This window comes from Colossoma macropomum, unplaced genomic scaffold, assembly GCF_904425465.1.
Source record: "Colossoma macropomum unplaced genomic scaffold, Colossoma_macropomum, whole genome shotgun sequence".
Lineage (NCBI taxonomy): Eukaryota > Metazoa > Chordata > Actinopteri > Characiformes > Serrasalmidae > Colossoma > Colossoma macropomum.
Window position 1 is genome coordinate 33,125,306 of NW_023494799.1, and position 13,591 is coordinate 33,138,896.

At 39.4% G+C, this 13,591-nt stretch overlaps 2 non-coding genes across 2 annotated transcripts; both read left to right on the forward strand.

Annotated features, from left to right (window-relative positions):
- Positions 1–7,894: 7,894 nt before the first annotated feature.
- Positions 7,895–7,987, forward strand: trnai-uau. Its single transcript is given in 2 exon segments — positions 7,895–7,932; positions 7,952–7,987. It is a non-coding gene; the product is annotated as a tRNA-Ile (tRNA).
- A 1,671-nt stretch (positions 7,988–9,658) lies between these two features.
- trnai-uau lies at positions 9,659–9,751 on the forward strand. The gene is given in 2 exon segments: positions 9,659–9,696; positions 9,716–9,751. It is a non-coding gene; the product is annotated as a tRNA-Ile (tRNA).
- Positions 9,752–13,591: the final 3,840 nt, after the last annotated feature.

A 13,591-nucleotide genomic window follows, 5' to 3' on the forward strand; every position in this document is an offset into this window, starting at 1 on the left:
CAAAATAAACAATTGGTATCTTTTTTTTCAAAGAAGCAAAGTATCTAACAAATGGGTAACACTTTTAATTCTAATCATTTTCTGGAGGTTTAAATTGAAGGGGTCAAATAGACCCAAATGATAAAGAAGTTAGTAAATCTGAAGATAACAGGAGGGTTAAGATGAAGTATGTACTAAAGGATTCCCCAAAAACTGCAACATAAAAAGTAAAGAATGTGTCATAGGCATGTTTTTCAGGGCTCATGTCAGAGTTTGGCCACATAATTAAAACTCAAAATAGGTTTTAGAGACAGAAAAAGGCCGGTTTGATGGAACAGTACAGAAAAACAAGAAACTTGTCTTTTAAATGATATAAGGAATCATGTTAAATATGACCAGGAACATGAAGGAACTTGGAAAGGGATGTACAGTACCACTAGGCTGGTGCTAACATAACACTGCAAATCCCAAAGAGGCTAGCCGTAATTATGATCATAAAGGGGCATCGTATCAGACCTGCAACAGCCTATATATATATATATATATATATATACAGGCAGGTGACAAATTAATGGATAAACCAACATAAAATGTCTTTTTAAGGTCACAAAAAGGTGCAGGAACTACTTCAGTGCACAATTCTTTGAAACTGTAGCTCGAGGGATGAACACCATTCTTACAAAAGGCATTCCCTCAGTTGGTGTTTTGGTGATGGTGGTGAAGAACACTACCATTGCAAATCATGTTCTCTGGCCTTCACAGTCACCAGATCCCAGCCCAGCTAAGCAACTATAGGAGATTTTGGACTGACATTATTTTATACTAATCAAACCGTTCATTGACCCCACATGACCTGTAGATCCAAATCCAAAATCGAGATGAAATGGGCTTGCTCTGTATTTTTATACATGCCGCAGATCATGATAAGATGTTAATTGCTTAATTTTATAATGCAGTTTGGAAGCTTATACACTCCTTATGTTTTTCCACTGAATTATTCAGGTATTTGCATCGTCACGCACCCCTCTATATTCTTATGGAGCCCTCTGGTGGCTTGGAAAGCCCTAAGCAACTGCTTATACCACTTAAAACAAGCAACTGCCCTGTTTCAGAGTTGTTTTGTTCTCCTAAGCACTATATCTGACTCACATTCACACATGATTGGGTCGGTAATGTAGATTTTACTGAGGGATTTCACTTTTCCAAAGAAACATACAAGCATGAGCTGACATCAACTCAAATCACAACTCAGCAAAGCTGTACAGTGTGCTTGAATCTATCCCTTTCCCAGCGGTGAGGTTCAGTGACCAGGTCCTGCATGCCGTCCCACACTCACGACTGTGACAGGACGCTGAGTCAACATCATATCACACAGCCCATCAAAGCATTTCTCTCAGCAGCTAAAGCAGCTCAGTCATGGAGGCTTGAAAAAATGACACTGGAGCAGTTTGTTCTGCACACCTCCATCTAATTAAATCCAATAAATTAGTGATTACTGTGTTTAGATTGATAGCATAAGCATCAGAGTGACTGTGCTCTGATCAAACAGTTAAAGCAACAATAGCATCACATCCAGTTCTCTCTCATTCGGCTGTGCTTGATCTCAGAGTTAAGGGCAGTGAGTAGGAAGCAGGTCCTCTTACATAAACACATTGTCTTGGTCTCTGCGCTGGCTTCATTACATAAAGGAATTCAGGGTAAAAGAGCGAGACAAGAAAATATGTTGGAGGCAACAATATGTGTTTGCATATTAGACGTCCATCTTAATTCTATATCTAGTTCTCTTAAAATTAGCCTTAAAATAGGCCTAATATTTTTAATATCTGCGCTTTTTCCCCTTAATCCAGATTAGCCTTGAGTGGATCATCAGTATTAACAAATACTGTGACCAATTAAAGAATTGTTTTCATACTTTACTTTTTTTATTGCTTCACCTTCATTTAACCCTTCTCTTTGTACAATCATTATAATCTATTGTTAGTTTAAAAATACATGCAATAGAAAATACTACACTTAAATATAGACTTACAGACAAACAGAATATCAACTAATTATAATTTGCACATATAAACACCATATGAAAATATTATAACTGGAGAGGTGCCAAAATTTTAGCCACCAGAGTCTTTCGGACAAAAACGGAAAGAGAAAAAGGGGCTGAAAATTCTGACCACAAAAAAAAAGAAACTAAGATTTAAAAGGTCTACAGTGAAGTGTCAAAATCTAAGACTTTACAAATCATTTTAAAGGCAATGACAATAAGAAAAAGTGATTTAAAACGCTGTTTGTTCACTTTCCACAAAGCTGAAGTTCACTTCCTGCTCGACAGCTTCTTATTCAAATTTTCTGTTTCACCTTAAATGATGTGGCGGTCACTCTCAGTCAGGCCCCAGTCCTCGCAGCTTCCCGCACAATCTCCACAATGATGGAAACACACACACACATTTTCTGAAACTGCTTATCCCTCTGGGTCGTGGGGGGAGCTGGAGCCTATCCCAACAGTCATTGGGCGGAAGGCAGGAAACCCTGGACAGGCATGATGGAGACACCGGAGTTCCAAAATCACAGGCTGAGCCACCATGTTTGGTAGAACAGTCTGGAGACTGGCATAAGCAAATCCATATTCCAGTCACAACGACCTTCTCAAGGAAAAATCATTCTCCAAGCTCCATGGTGTCCATGAAGAGAAGACATCACAGAAACATACCACAGGCCTCACAGATACAAAACACATACACTCAGGTGTCAGAAAATATATTCTGAAAGAATACATTCTATATAATTACTTTACTGACTCCTCAAACTGTCCCTTACTGACTCCTCAAATTGTCCCTTACTTTACGGACTCCTCAAACTGTCCCTTACTTTACTGACTCCTCAAACTGTCCCTTACTGACTCTTTAAACTATCTCCTACTTTACTGATTCCTCAAACTATCTCCTATTTTACTGACTCCTCAAATTGTCCCTTACTTTACTGACTCCTCAAACTGTCCCTTACTTTACTGACTCCTCAAACTGTCCCTTACTGACTCCTCAAACTATCTCCTACTTTACTGATTCCACAAATTGTCCCTTACTTTACTGATTCCTCAAACTATCTCCTACTTCACTGACTCGTCAAATTGTCCCTTACTTTACTGACTCCTCAAACTGTCCTTTACTGACTCCTCAAACTATCCTTTACTTTACTGACTCCTTAAACTATCTCCTATTTTACTGGTTCCTCAAACTATCTCCTACTTTTCCCTTACTTTACTGACTCCTCAAACTATCCTTTACTTTACTGACTCCTTAAACTATCTCCTATTTTACTGGTTCCTCAAACTATCTCCTACTTTTCCCTTACTTTACTGACTCCTCAAACTGTCCCTTACTTTACTGACTCCTCAAACTGTCCCTTATTTTACTGACTCCTCAAATTGACCCCTACTTTTCTTTTTTCGATTGTTTCCAAGTTTACTAACTCCTCAAATCGTTCTCTATTTTTTACTGACTCCTCAAACTGTCCTTTACTTTAATTATTCCTCAAATCATTCCTTACTTTATTGATTCCTCAAATCATTAACCCCTGCAGCCTGTAGCCTATAACTGCACAAAATGGCGTTACACCCCTGCAACTTATACCTTATTCCAGTCACACTCCCTTACAAGCTCTCTGACTACAGCTGCATAAAACCTTTGGCACAAAATGGCCTTTTGGCCCCGCCGCTTATAACCGCAGAAAACAGGTGTAGTAAAAGTGTCTTATAGAAAGATTCACATTATTTTGTTTGTAACTTTCCTGCCTTCCGCCCAATCACCGCCAGGACAGGCTCCAGCACCCCTCACATCCCAGAAGAATAAGCGGGTTAGATGATGGTGTGCTGAGACTGAGAAAAAAAGATATGGTTAAATAAAGAAACTTAATACAAATCATCATGTCTCAAGCATTACGGAGATCATACAGAGCATGTAGAACATGCAGTCAATGAGAGCAAAACCGAGATGAGATACTGCATGTTGTGTCACCTTCTTACTCAATTATGTCCCTCAAAGTTTCCTGTTGCCCGTCTCAGGGTGTAATGCAGTGTAAAGGCTCCGTCAAACAGACATACGTTGTGTTGTGGTGGCCGAGTGGCGTTTGCAGGTAGATAAGAAAGACATCAGTGGATAAGGCTCAGTAAAGTGTGTGATGACCAGCCAGGCTTGTGGAATCTAAAATGATGAGCAGCGATCCCTGCAAACTCAGAGAGAAAGAGACGAAGAACCACTTAAAAGGACTAAACTTACAGACATGCTAAACATTACATTCACAAAGTACAAATTCATATTCAGCTCACCTTGTGTCTCACAGCACAGCCAGCAAAAAAAATAGAATAAACAACGTGTTATGAATCAATAAACAATTTGCAGTGAACACATTTTCTAAAACCAATGTTTATCCAGCGTGCCCGCTAGATAAGGGTTTAAACCAATTATGAAGACAAAAACATTAAAAATTGAACAGTGCATAGTCTTTCCAAACATGCATAATAAGAACCTGTAGTTTCATGGACACTTTATATAAAAGACAAGAGAGAGAGAGAAACAAAGAGAGACAAGTGTTAACAGCTCAACTGTACAGAACAACAGGATAATAAATCTGTACCTCCAAACAACTTATAACCTTAAATCACATAGTAAAACTGTCAAATATGGAAAGTACTAGAGTACACAGAAAAGTCATATTACAGAAATATTACACTATAGGTCAGGTCAAGGTTAAAAAATAAATCTTTTTGAATACTTACAGCAGACCTAACGCCATACAATGAAACTATATACATCCAGTGGGAACCTGCAGAGAGAGAAACAAACACAGATCTTTAAAATACTCGCAACTTCTCGAACTATAAATAAGACTCAAAATTACAATGCAAATGGTGTAATAATCTTACTTTGACTTACCCCGTGTAAAAAAGACGTAGACAATACATGAAACTACAGCAGCACTTAAATACTAACAAGTTTAGAAACTTTAAAACAAAAAAAAAACTACAGTAAAATAAACATACATTTATTCAATCAAAATACATTAACATTAAAAGTAAGACATTGTGGAAGAAAGAAAGAATGGTAGGAAGGGTAGGGGAGGGTGCAGCTCAGTGTTTCTCAGTCCTGGTCCTGCATGTTTTAGTGTTTTTCCTGCCTGACCAACTCATCAGGTAAGTAAGGAGTCCAATAAGATGACTATGTTGTGTTACAGCAGAGAGAACAGTAACCTAAACTAAACAATATTGAATATTTTTCATATACGTATACTGATAAACATTTATAAAATCTGGCAAACGGGACTAAATCCACCTGGAAGAGCACTTAAATTGATAACATACAGATAATTTAGCGCAGTAGCGCCGCCTAAATGTTCTGCTGTTCCAGAGCTCAGTTAATATGTCATCAAACATCGGTTTAAAATTTAGGTCTAATCTAAACATCTGATGCCAATGTTTGTTTATATATGTTATTTACGTTCTTCTAAGCAAATATCTGCAAACACCTTTACCCAATCACTGTGCATCTCTAAACTACAGACTGGGAAGCAGTTGTAGGTCATTAGTTCTCCATTCTGGTCCTAGATACCCTCTTCCCTGTACAGTATAATGTTCTCCCTACTCTAACACACTCAAGTAAACTCACGAATGGCTGTTGTTCAGGTGTTGGAGCAGAGAAAACGCTCAACTATGCAGAACAGGAGAAGGAAGACATCAGACAGAAAAACATCAAAAGATACAGGATTCAGATCCTACATCAGCACTCAAAGATTCTTCTTACTGCAAGGGAATTCATTTCCAGTTCTGGATTGCTGGTGTTTAGCACAATTAGTCTAAATCACCATAAAGTTCTAGATCTGAGGCCTCCGAATCTAGAACATTATGGCCATTACTGAATATGCCTGCCATACTGGACACATTCATCCTACTGCCAAAACAAAAACTCTTACTGGACAGATCTGAGGCCTCACTCCTCCAAAAACTCCCAAAAGCAGCAGCTCAAAGACCACATCAATGACGTTGTAGTGCTGAATCTGAGAATAAAGGAACATTAGTATCACAGCACATTCCATTATGTTAAACAGTGTCATGACTAAAGTCTAGATAACTCACGCCAATCTGCGCCAGCTCTGCTTCAATAGCTCCATAATTGGAGGGATTCTGAGCCACCAAGAGCAAGTGGTCATACGCCTCCTGGAACACAGTTAGATCCTGCAGCAGGACGAGACAGACGATCAAAATGTCATTATTAAATCAATTACATTATCCAGATTCATTCGACCCATGTGTTCTAGATCATGACTGCTTTGTTACCCTGGCATTTAGGCTGGCCAGTCCACCAAGGATCATCCTGCCGGCCACGGAGATGTAATTGCATCATTGCGGGTCACTCAGCATGGTCTACAAGAAGAGAGAAGAGGGTGTCAGAACGGAAAGGACTGGTGAGATGCTGCTATTAGAAAACAGACCCTGAAATCCCTGAACTCTATGATGCACTTACAGTGAAAGCCTGGCACAGGGCTGTCAGTCTGAGAGGAAAGCTGGTAATCCTCTTCTTCATTATGTAGTCACTGTAAAAACAGAGTACAATTAAATGTAGGCCCAAAATGTACCAAATGACTTCAAAATTAAAAGTAAAAAAAAAACCTGGACTGTTTGCTTTGGAAAAAGTTTAAACTGTCACAGTACTTACTATAAAACAGGCACCTCTCTAGCCTCAGCACTGTAAGTGTCTGCACCTGCCTGTAAAACCAATACAGTATTTATTAAATCAATAATAAGCTTCTGAAGGAAAATGTACCATTTATTAGTGTTTTTTAGATTTACCTCAGGAGCACTGTGCTCAGCTGGAGCTTGGCTTGGCTCACACCAAGGAGCATTTGGAGGTTGAGGAGGGCTGCAGGGCTGAGAATGAGGAGGAGGAGGAGAAGTAGGATGAGGCTCTGGATAAGGCGACACAACGTCTGGCCCTGAGTGCATGAAAAACCTCCAGCCATCATGGTCGATGAAGAGGTCCTGATAGGTCTGGAACGGCTCTGTGACCTGAGGAACAAAAGATAATATCCAATATGTAGCACAATCTGCTCTGATGTAGTAAGGCATGTTGGCTTATCATAGCTCATCCTACTAGAACAAATTAGTGGGCGCCTACTGGAGCATGCTTACCAGAAAACCACCGCATGCTGAAGTGGGTAGGTGCTTGGTCGATACGTAAGAGCCCACTCGAGCCAGCCGGCAATCAATGTGCTAAAAACACACAACAAAACCTCAACCAGTGAACATCTACTCAAACCAGCTGTACAGTGTCTATCAAACATTTAGGAAATGCCAGGCTTGAGTGAACATACTACATAAGCATGGCTTAGACACCTTACCTCAGCAAGAGTGCACGGTGCACAGAGCCCCTGTAAGACAAGAAAGGGACTTCAAATGAATAAATACTAAAATAATGGAGCAACATTTTTATTTGGCTACAACAGGAAGAGCTTGTCTACCTCGTCAGTGGATGCAATTAAGTCATTGGTGAGAATCCACCGTGACCGAGACACCACCCCTCGCACCCGCAGCACAAAGTGCCGCCTGATGTAAATGCTCTGTAAAATACACATACATGTAAGACAACCTCACTTACATAATAACCCTGATAGTTAACTGTGCCAAATGGTTATTGTTGAACAGAAGTTATGTGGAAGTTACCTTGCCAGAATCTCGACAGAGCCACCATTTGTGAGATACATTCAGAGTCCAGAATGACTTCTGCAACTCACTGGAGAACAGCTTCAGGGCCAGACTCTCCAAGAAGAGCTGAGGACACTGAAAACAGAATGAACACTTTTACAAACGGAAGTCAAAACACTAAACCATGTTACAGTTATTCACCGCTGACAATGAGGGCTTTTCTAAGCTCTAGTGGCGCAATCGGTCAGCGCGCGGTACTTATAGGACAGTGCAAGTGAAGCTATGCCGAGGTTGTGAGTTCAAGCCTCACCTGGAGCAGAAATTTTAAGAAAGTGTGTTTTCATGGTGCAAGGCTTTAACACTAAACCATGGTATTAAAGGGCAGCCTATCATCTCACTTGCGGTGTACACAATCACTGGTCCACAGTTCAATGGGCTGAGTGTGATCTGCCCATTCTCCATGGTCATTTCCTGTAATAAAAATAGAATGAAGTAGATGTTATTGGTTGAATCATCATAAACAGTAGTAGTGCAATACCACAATTGTTTATCAAAACAACAGCAACCACTTAACGTACCATAGCAAGACCTTAGCGACCACCTGAGATAACATTTCAGCTGCATGGCCACTCAAAGCAACTACCCGAATACTAATGCAGGAGTGTCATCTGATTCCACTTGTTGATCTCAGTCTTCAAACAAGTGATCATGTGCGCTCCGGTGCTAATTACTTAGCTACATAGCTTCTAACATAGTTATTAATACATCTCTTTTATCATTTATAAGTCTAAATGGAAAGAAAACCTATAACTGCACTTGCCCGTTGCAGAGAAGACTGGACACCCCTGCACTACTGCTACCATCCATTGACGCCCTAGCAACCACCTTAGATACCTTTGCAACCGCTCAGCAACACCCTACCAACCACAAAAAAATACCATGGCAACCACTTGCCTAGCAACAAACTAGCATCCATCAATTAGCCACCTAAAATATTATAGCAACCACACAGTAACAGCCCAGCAGTACCAACAAACTGTTTAAGCTGCGCAATCGCTCAGTATTTTCTTCAGGAAATGCACTTTGTAAGACAGCAGTGAAGATTCATGGAAGTGAAAGAAACGTGATACGTACCTCAGCCTGGGCTCTACAGAGACCTTGATAGATAGATAGCTAGATAGATAGATAGATAGATAGATAGATAGATAGATACTTCATTGATCCCGAAGGAAATTCTGCAGCCAGTACCAGTCACACAACACAGGACAGTAATAAGGATGTAAACAATATAACAGGTGGAATAAAAAAAAGAATAAATATAAAAATCTCCTATCTACAGGCATATATACAAATAGTAAAATACAACAATCTGGAATAATATCTTTAATCTGAGATGAAAAGACGCAGTGCAATAATGGCTGTACAAGGAGGCGCAGGTAACGGCATAGAATGACAGTACTGAATAAATATGTGCAGATATTGGTACCAAAAATAACGTATCTACTGAGGAGTGTCCAGATGTGCAAGATGTGCAATAAGGTGTGCAGAAAGTGCAATGTGTGCAGTAAGGTGTCCATATGTGCAGATAAACATAAGATCAAGTATGAGATATAAGGCCTATGATTTGTGATTTAACATGATTTAACATGAGATCCAGATTAACCTCAGTGGGTGTCGGTGAACGACTGAGCTTCAGCGTTCTTTTTCCACAGTTTTAGAACCGCTACTGGGTTCCATCTCGGTGGCGTCATAAAGGACCCGGAACGTTTAGGTACGAACCTGTTCTCTTTAATGCGAGGCTCTTTACCTTTGTTTGCATACACCGTGTTGGTGTGATCTCCATGGTAACATAACGACGCTGCATCACCAACGTAGTGTGAACAATCTCGATGCCTCCTCTGGAAAAAATGATCTAAATGACTAAATTAAAGTGTTACAGTCGCAGTTCTTGTTAGAGTTATTTACTACTGAAAACAGCGACGTGTCCGAGCTCCAGTGGCGCAATCGGTCAGCGCGCGGTACTTATACGACAGTACAAGTGAAGCTATGCCGAGGTTGTGAGTTCGAGCCTCACCTGGAGCAGAGGTTTTAGGCTTTAACACTTTCCCTTAGTGCAGGGTGCTCCATCCTGCTCCTGAAGAGTTTAGCTCCAGCACAAATCTAGCACACCTGATCCAGGCAAAGGAGGCTTACAGGGGAGAATGAGTATTAGAGCCCTGTGTGTTGGATCTGAACCCTGCAGGGTGGGAGATCTCCAGGACCAGGATTGGGCACCTCTGTCTGAATTAACCTCTTATTCTCCAGGGTATATTTTGGTTTGTCCATCTGAATTTACATGACCAAATCATAAGGCAAATTATTCAGTAACTGCATGAAATAAATGTAAATTTTTATTTTATTTATTTATTTATTTTTTTGTAAAAGCTCCCCTCAAATCAACAGAACATGTGTTTTATGATACACATATTGCTATATGCTTACAATTTACTGCTGAAAGACAAATATCTTAGACGCTCTTTGTATTTTTTTATAAAAATCATTTTTACAGAGCAGATCACTGAAGAGACGCCATCTGTTTATAGTTTACAGCCCAGATTTGTGGAAAAATGGGTCGACTTTCAGTAGACAAAAAATTGTGAGTTCAGCTTCTTTTATTATAAGGGTTTAAAATTACATCACCCATCTATTTGACTGGAAGGAAGACAGTTACAGCTCTCATATGACACCCACCTTTTGAATGTAGCTTATGAAATATGAAAGTTATGAAGAATATGATGAAGTGCATTTTGGAACCACTGGTGGTCCCAAAGAGTTGAAGAGTTAGACTTCAAACTGAAGATCATTGACGTCTAAGGCTCAGCGTCCCAGTCCTTAAGGACCCCCTGCACATTTGGGGGTTTTTCTGCTCCCAACACTCCCAGTTTAAATCATGAAGGGGTTATAATTAGTTAAGGTTGTCAGTGTCTATGAACTGTGCTCTTTCTGTGAGAGCTGAGCAAGTGGCGGTCTTAGGGGTCCAAGCACTGAGTGTTTTTTGGTGCCAGTATAGGCCTTTCAGCAGGTGCAACAAAATCACTTAGAGTTTTTAGAATGGCCTTTATTTATTATAACGGATGAAAAAAAGATTAAAATTAAATGTTTGCCAGATTTTGTACACACTGATATTGGTAGGGTAAGCAATAGTCTTTTAAGCAAAATTTCGAGATAGCTCTAAAGCAGTACCGTCTTTTGACGTGATTTGAATTGCCGTATTTGTTGAACTCATTGAAATGAATCTTTCTACCATCTTCATGTTTCAAAGGAAGTGCTTGATTTGGGTTTGGATCAACCCAAAAACCCAAATTTTATGAGCATAAAAGTAATAATTATTTGCTAAAATAAGTTATATGTGGAGGATCATCTTCAGTCAGAATCAGTGTCTTGTCTGGATGAGGAATTGAACCTTTGACCTTTGTGCATGGGGATGGTGTAATCCACTGCATTACAGCTGACACCCAGTACTACAGCTAACATAAGCCACTGGATAGTAAAATCACTCTTAACAATCCTGATATAATATTAGTAGTTTTACCCAAAAGTATTACTGGTATTGCAGTGGTGTTTCTGCCTGGATTGAGATTATAACCTTTGTGTGAGAGACTGTGGTGTTGCCCTGGCCACTGCACCTTTAATGTGATCTGTATTACTGTAAAATGGGTAGGTGCTGCTGTTTTGTGGTGCTGACTGGTGCCCCCTTGTGGCGCTCCTGTACAACAACCACTCCAGGAGCCAGTCTGAGATCCCCTCGTTTTTATTTTTGTGTAGCTGTCAGTGATCAGTCTTCATATCTTACTGTTCATATCTACATATCTTACCTGCATGTTTGACCTTTACCCTGCAAACATTCTTTAACCTTCATGCCTGTCCGATCTTCTGCTTCTCCACTTTTAGTGTTTTAGAGTTTAGTGGTCATAGTCATGCTGCAGGCAGGCCAGTGAGGATGGATGAGGTCACTTATTTTCTTTTCATTGTGCTTCCCAGTAATACAAAGACTGTTTTATAAAAATATAAGGTTTAATTTAATATTATTACTTTAATTCACAGTTAATGAAATAAGGGGAACTCCACCAACCTGTCAAAATTTCTGCGTAATTAAATCATTGAGATGTAAACAAAGTCATTCACAGTGGTTTGGTGTGAAGTGCTCCGTTCCAGAGAAACTTGAGTGTGAATTGTTCACAGTGGTGGTGATAGGAACCAGACATCTGAAGTGTTTAATGCCTCTAAAAGCTCCCTCACAGAAAGATATTACATGAAGCGGTGATGAATACACTGCTTCACACTTGAGATATTATTTTATGATAATTTTATGACCAAATATTGGCCTTAAATGTACTTTTAAAATCTATTTATGGTGAAAAGGTACATGCAGAATGTTGTAAGGAAAACAGTGCCCAATATGTTTCACCATCATCACTACATATAAAAAGTCAGAAGACACATGTAGGCTCACTGGTTGTTCTTTATAGTGAACAAAATGGCTATATTTGCATTGCCGACATTCCGACCGCTGGTTCATATCACCACCATCTGTAGGAAATCAGTCTCTGAGTCTCTTTCTCTACAATAAACCATTCTTGTCCAACCACTCCAAATGACACTGTTTACATCTCAGTGATTGAATTATGCAGAAATTTAGAAAAGTCAGTGTTATTCCCCTTCAAAAGCCCCACACGGAAAGCTACATAAAATTGAGGCTACTCATAATATTTTTTGCTGATATTGTTATGCTCTGTTTTTTATCATTCTACAAATTCATACAGAACTTTACATCTCTTCCTTTGAATAAAATGTCAGTATTATCTCACAGTGAAGTCTGTTGGCTAAGCATGGATCCATGTGGTACTGCCTGTTGGGGATGATGCTGTCTGGAGCAAAGCACTGCAGATGGGATCCCAACTGGCCGTGTCTCTTTTTTAGACTGTTCTTTTGACACTTAAAATGACAAACTTATTACACATTCAGTGACAAACTTATTGAGTGCGTGTTGAACAATGATTCATTGATGTTATGACGAATGCTTCCACACATTTGTACATTAAAAGTGAATTGAACTGTTTTTTTTTTTCAGAATTTCTGCATAATCAGATAATGTAATGTGATGCAGCTTTTAGAGGCATTAAACACTGAACATCTGGGTCCTTTCACCACCATTGTGAAAAATCTCTAGAATGAAGCATTTCACATCAAACCACTCTGAATGACTTTTGAAAAATTGGTAAAATTATCCTTTAACACACGTCTGCTGCACAAATCCAAACGCTTGATTTCACATCCATTTTTCAAACGAATGACTATTAAAATGACTGAAGTCCTCAGAGCTGGAAGCCAAGTTTACACAGCATAAAAGTTTTGCCTTAAGCCTTGTATTACTCTTCTATAACGGGTGCCAAATACAAGAATAAATGTGGTTTGAGAGTTATGGCCTAAACTGTGTAATTAAACCAGTAGGTGTCAAACCCCAGTTCCACAGGGACAAGGCACTGAGCGGTTGTACAACAGGAAATAAATCAAGACACTGAATTTTTGCTCTTTTGGCATTTCTGAACATAAAATATTTAACTTTTCTGTCATGTTTTACCCAGAAAAACATGTTTAATCTACTTATAGCAGTCTTGTATCAAACAAAATTTCTGCAGTTGAGATGAGCTGATTTAAATGTTGCTGGGAGTCAGACATGGTTTTATTAGATGCGAAGTACCTCTTAGAAGTCACTCTCTCACTCACTCATGTTTAGCAGGCTAAGATTCCTCCACAAGAGGGTGCCAGTTAGCAGTCAAATAGCTTAATGGCACTATGTATGTGTGTGTGTACACATTATAACATAGTATTTTCTCATTACCATAACACACTGACAGCCATTGAAGTTTTTCTTTTTTACTT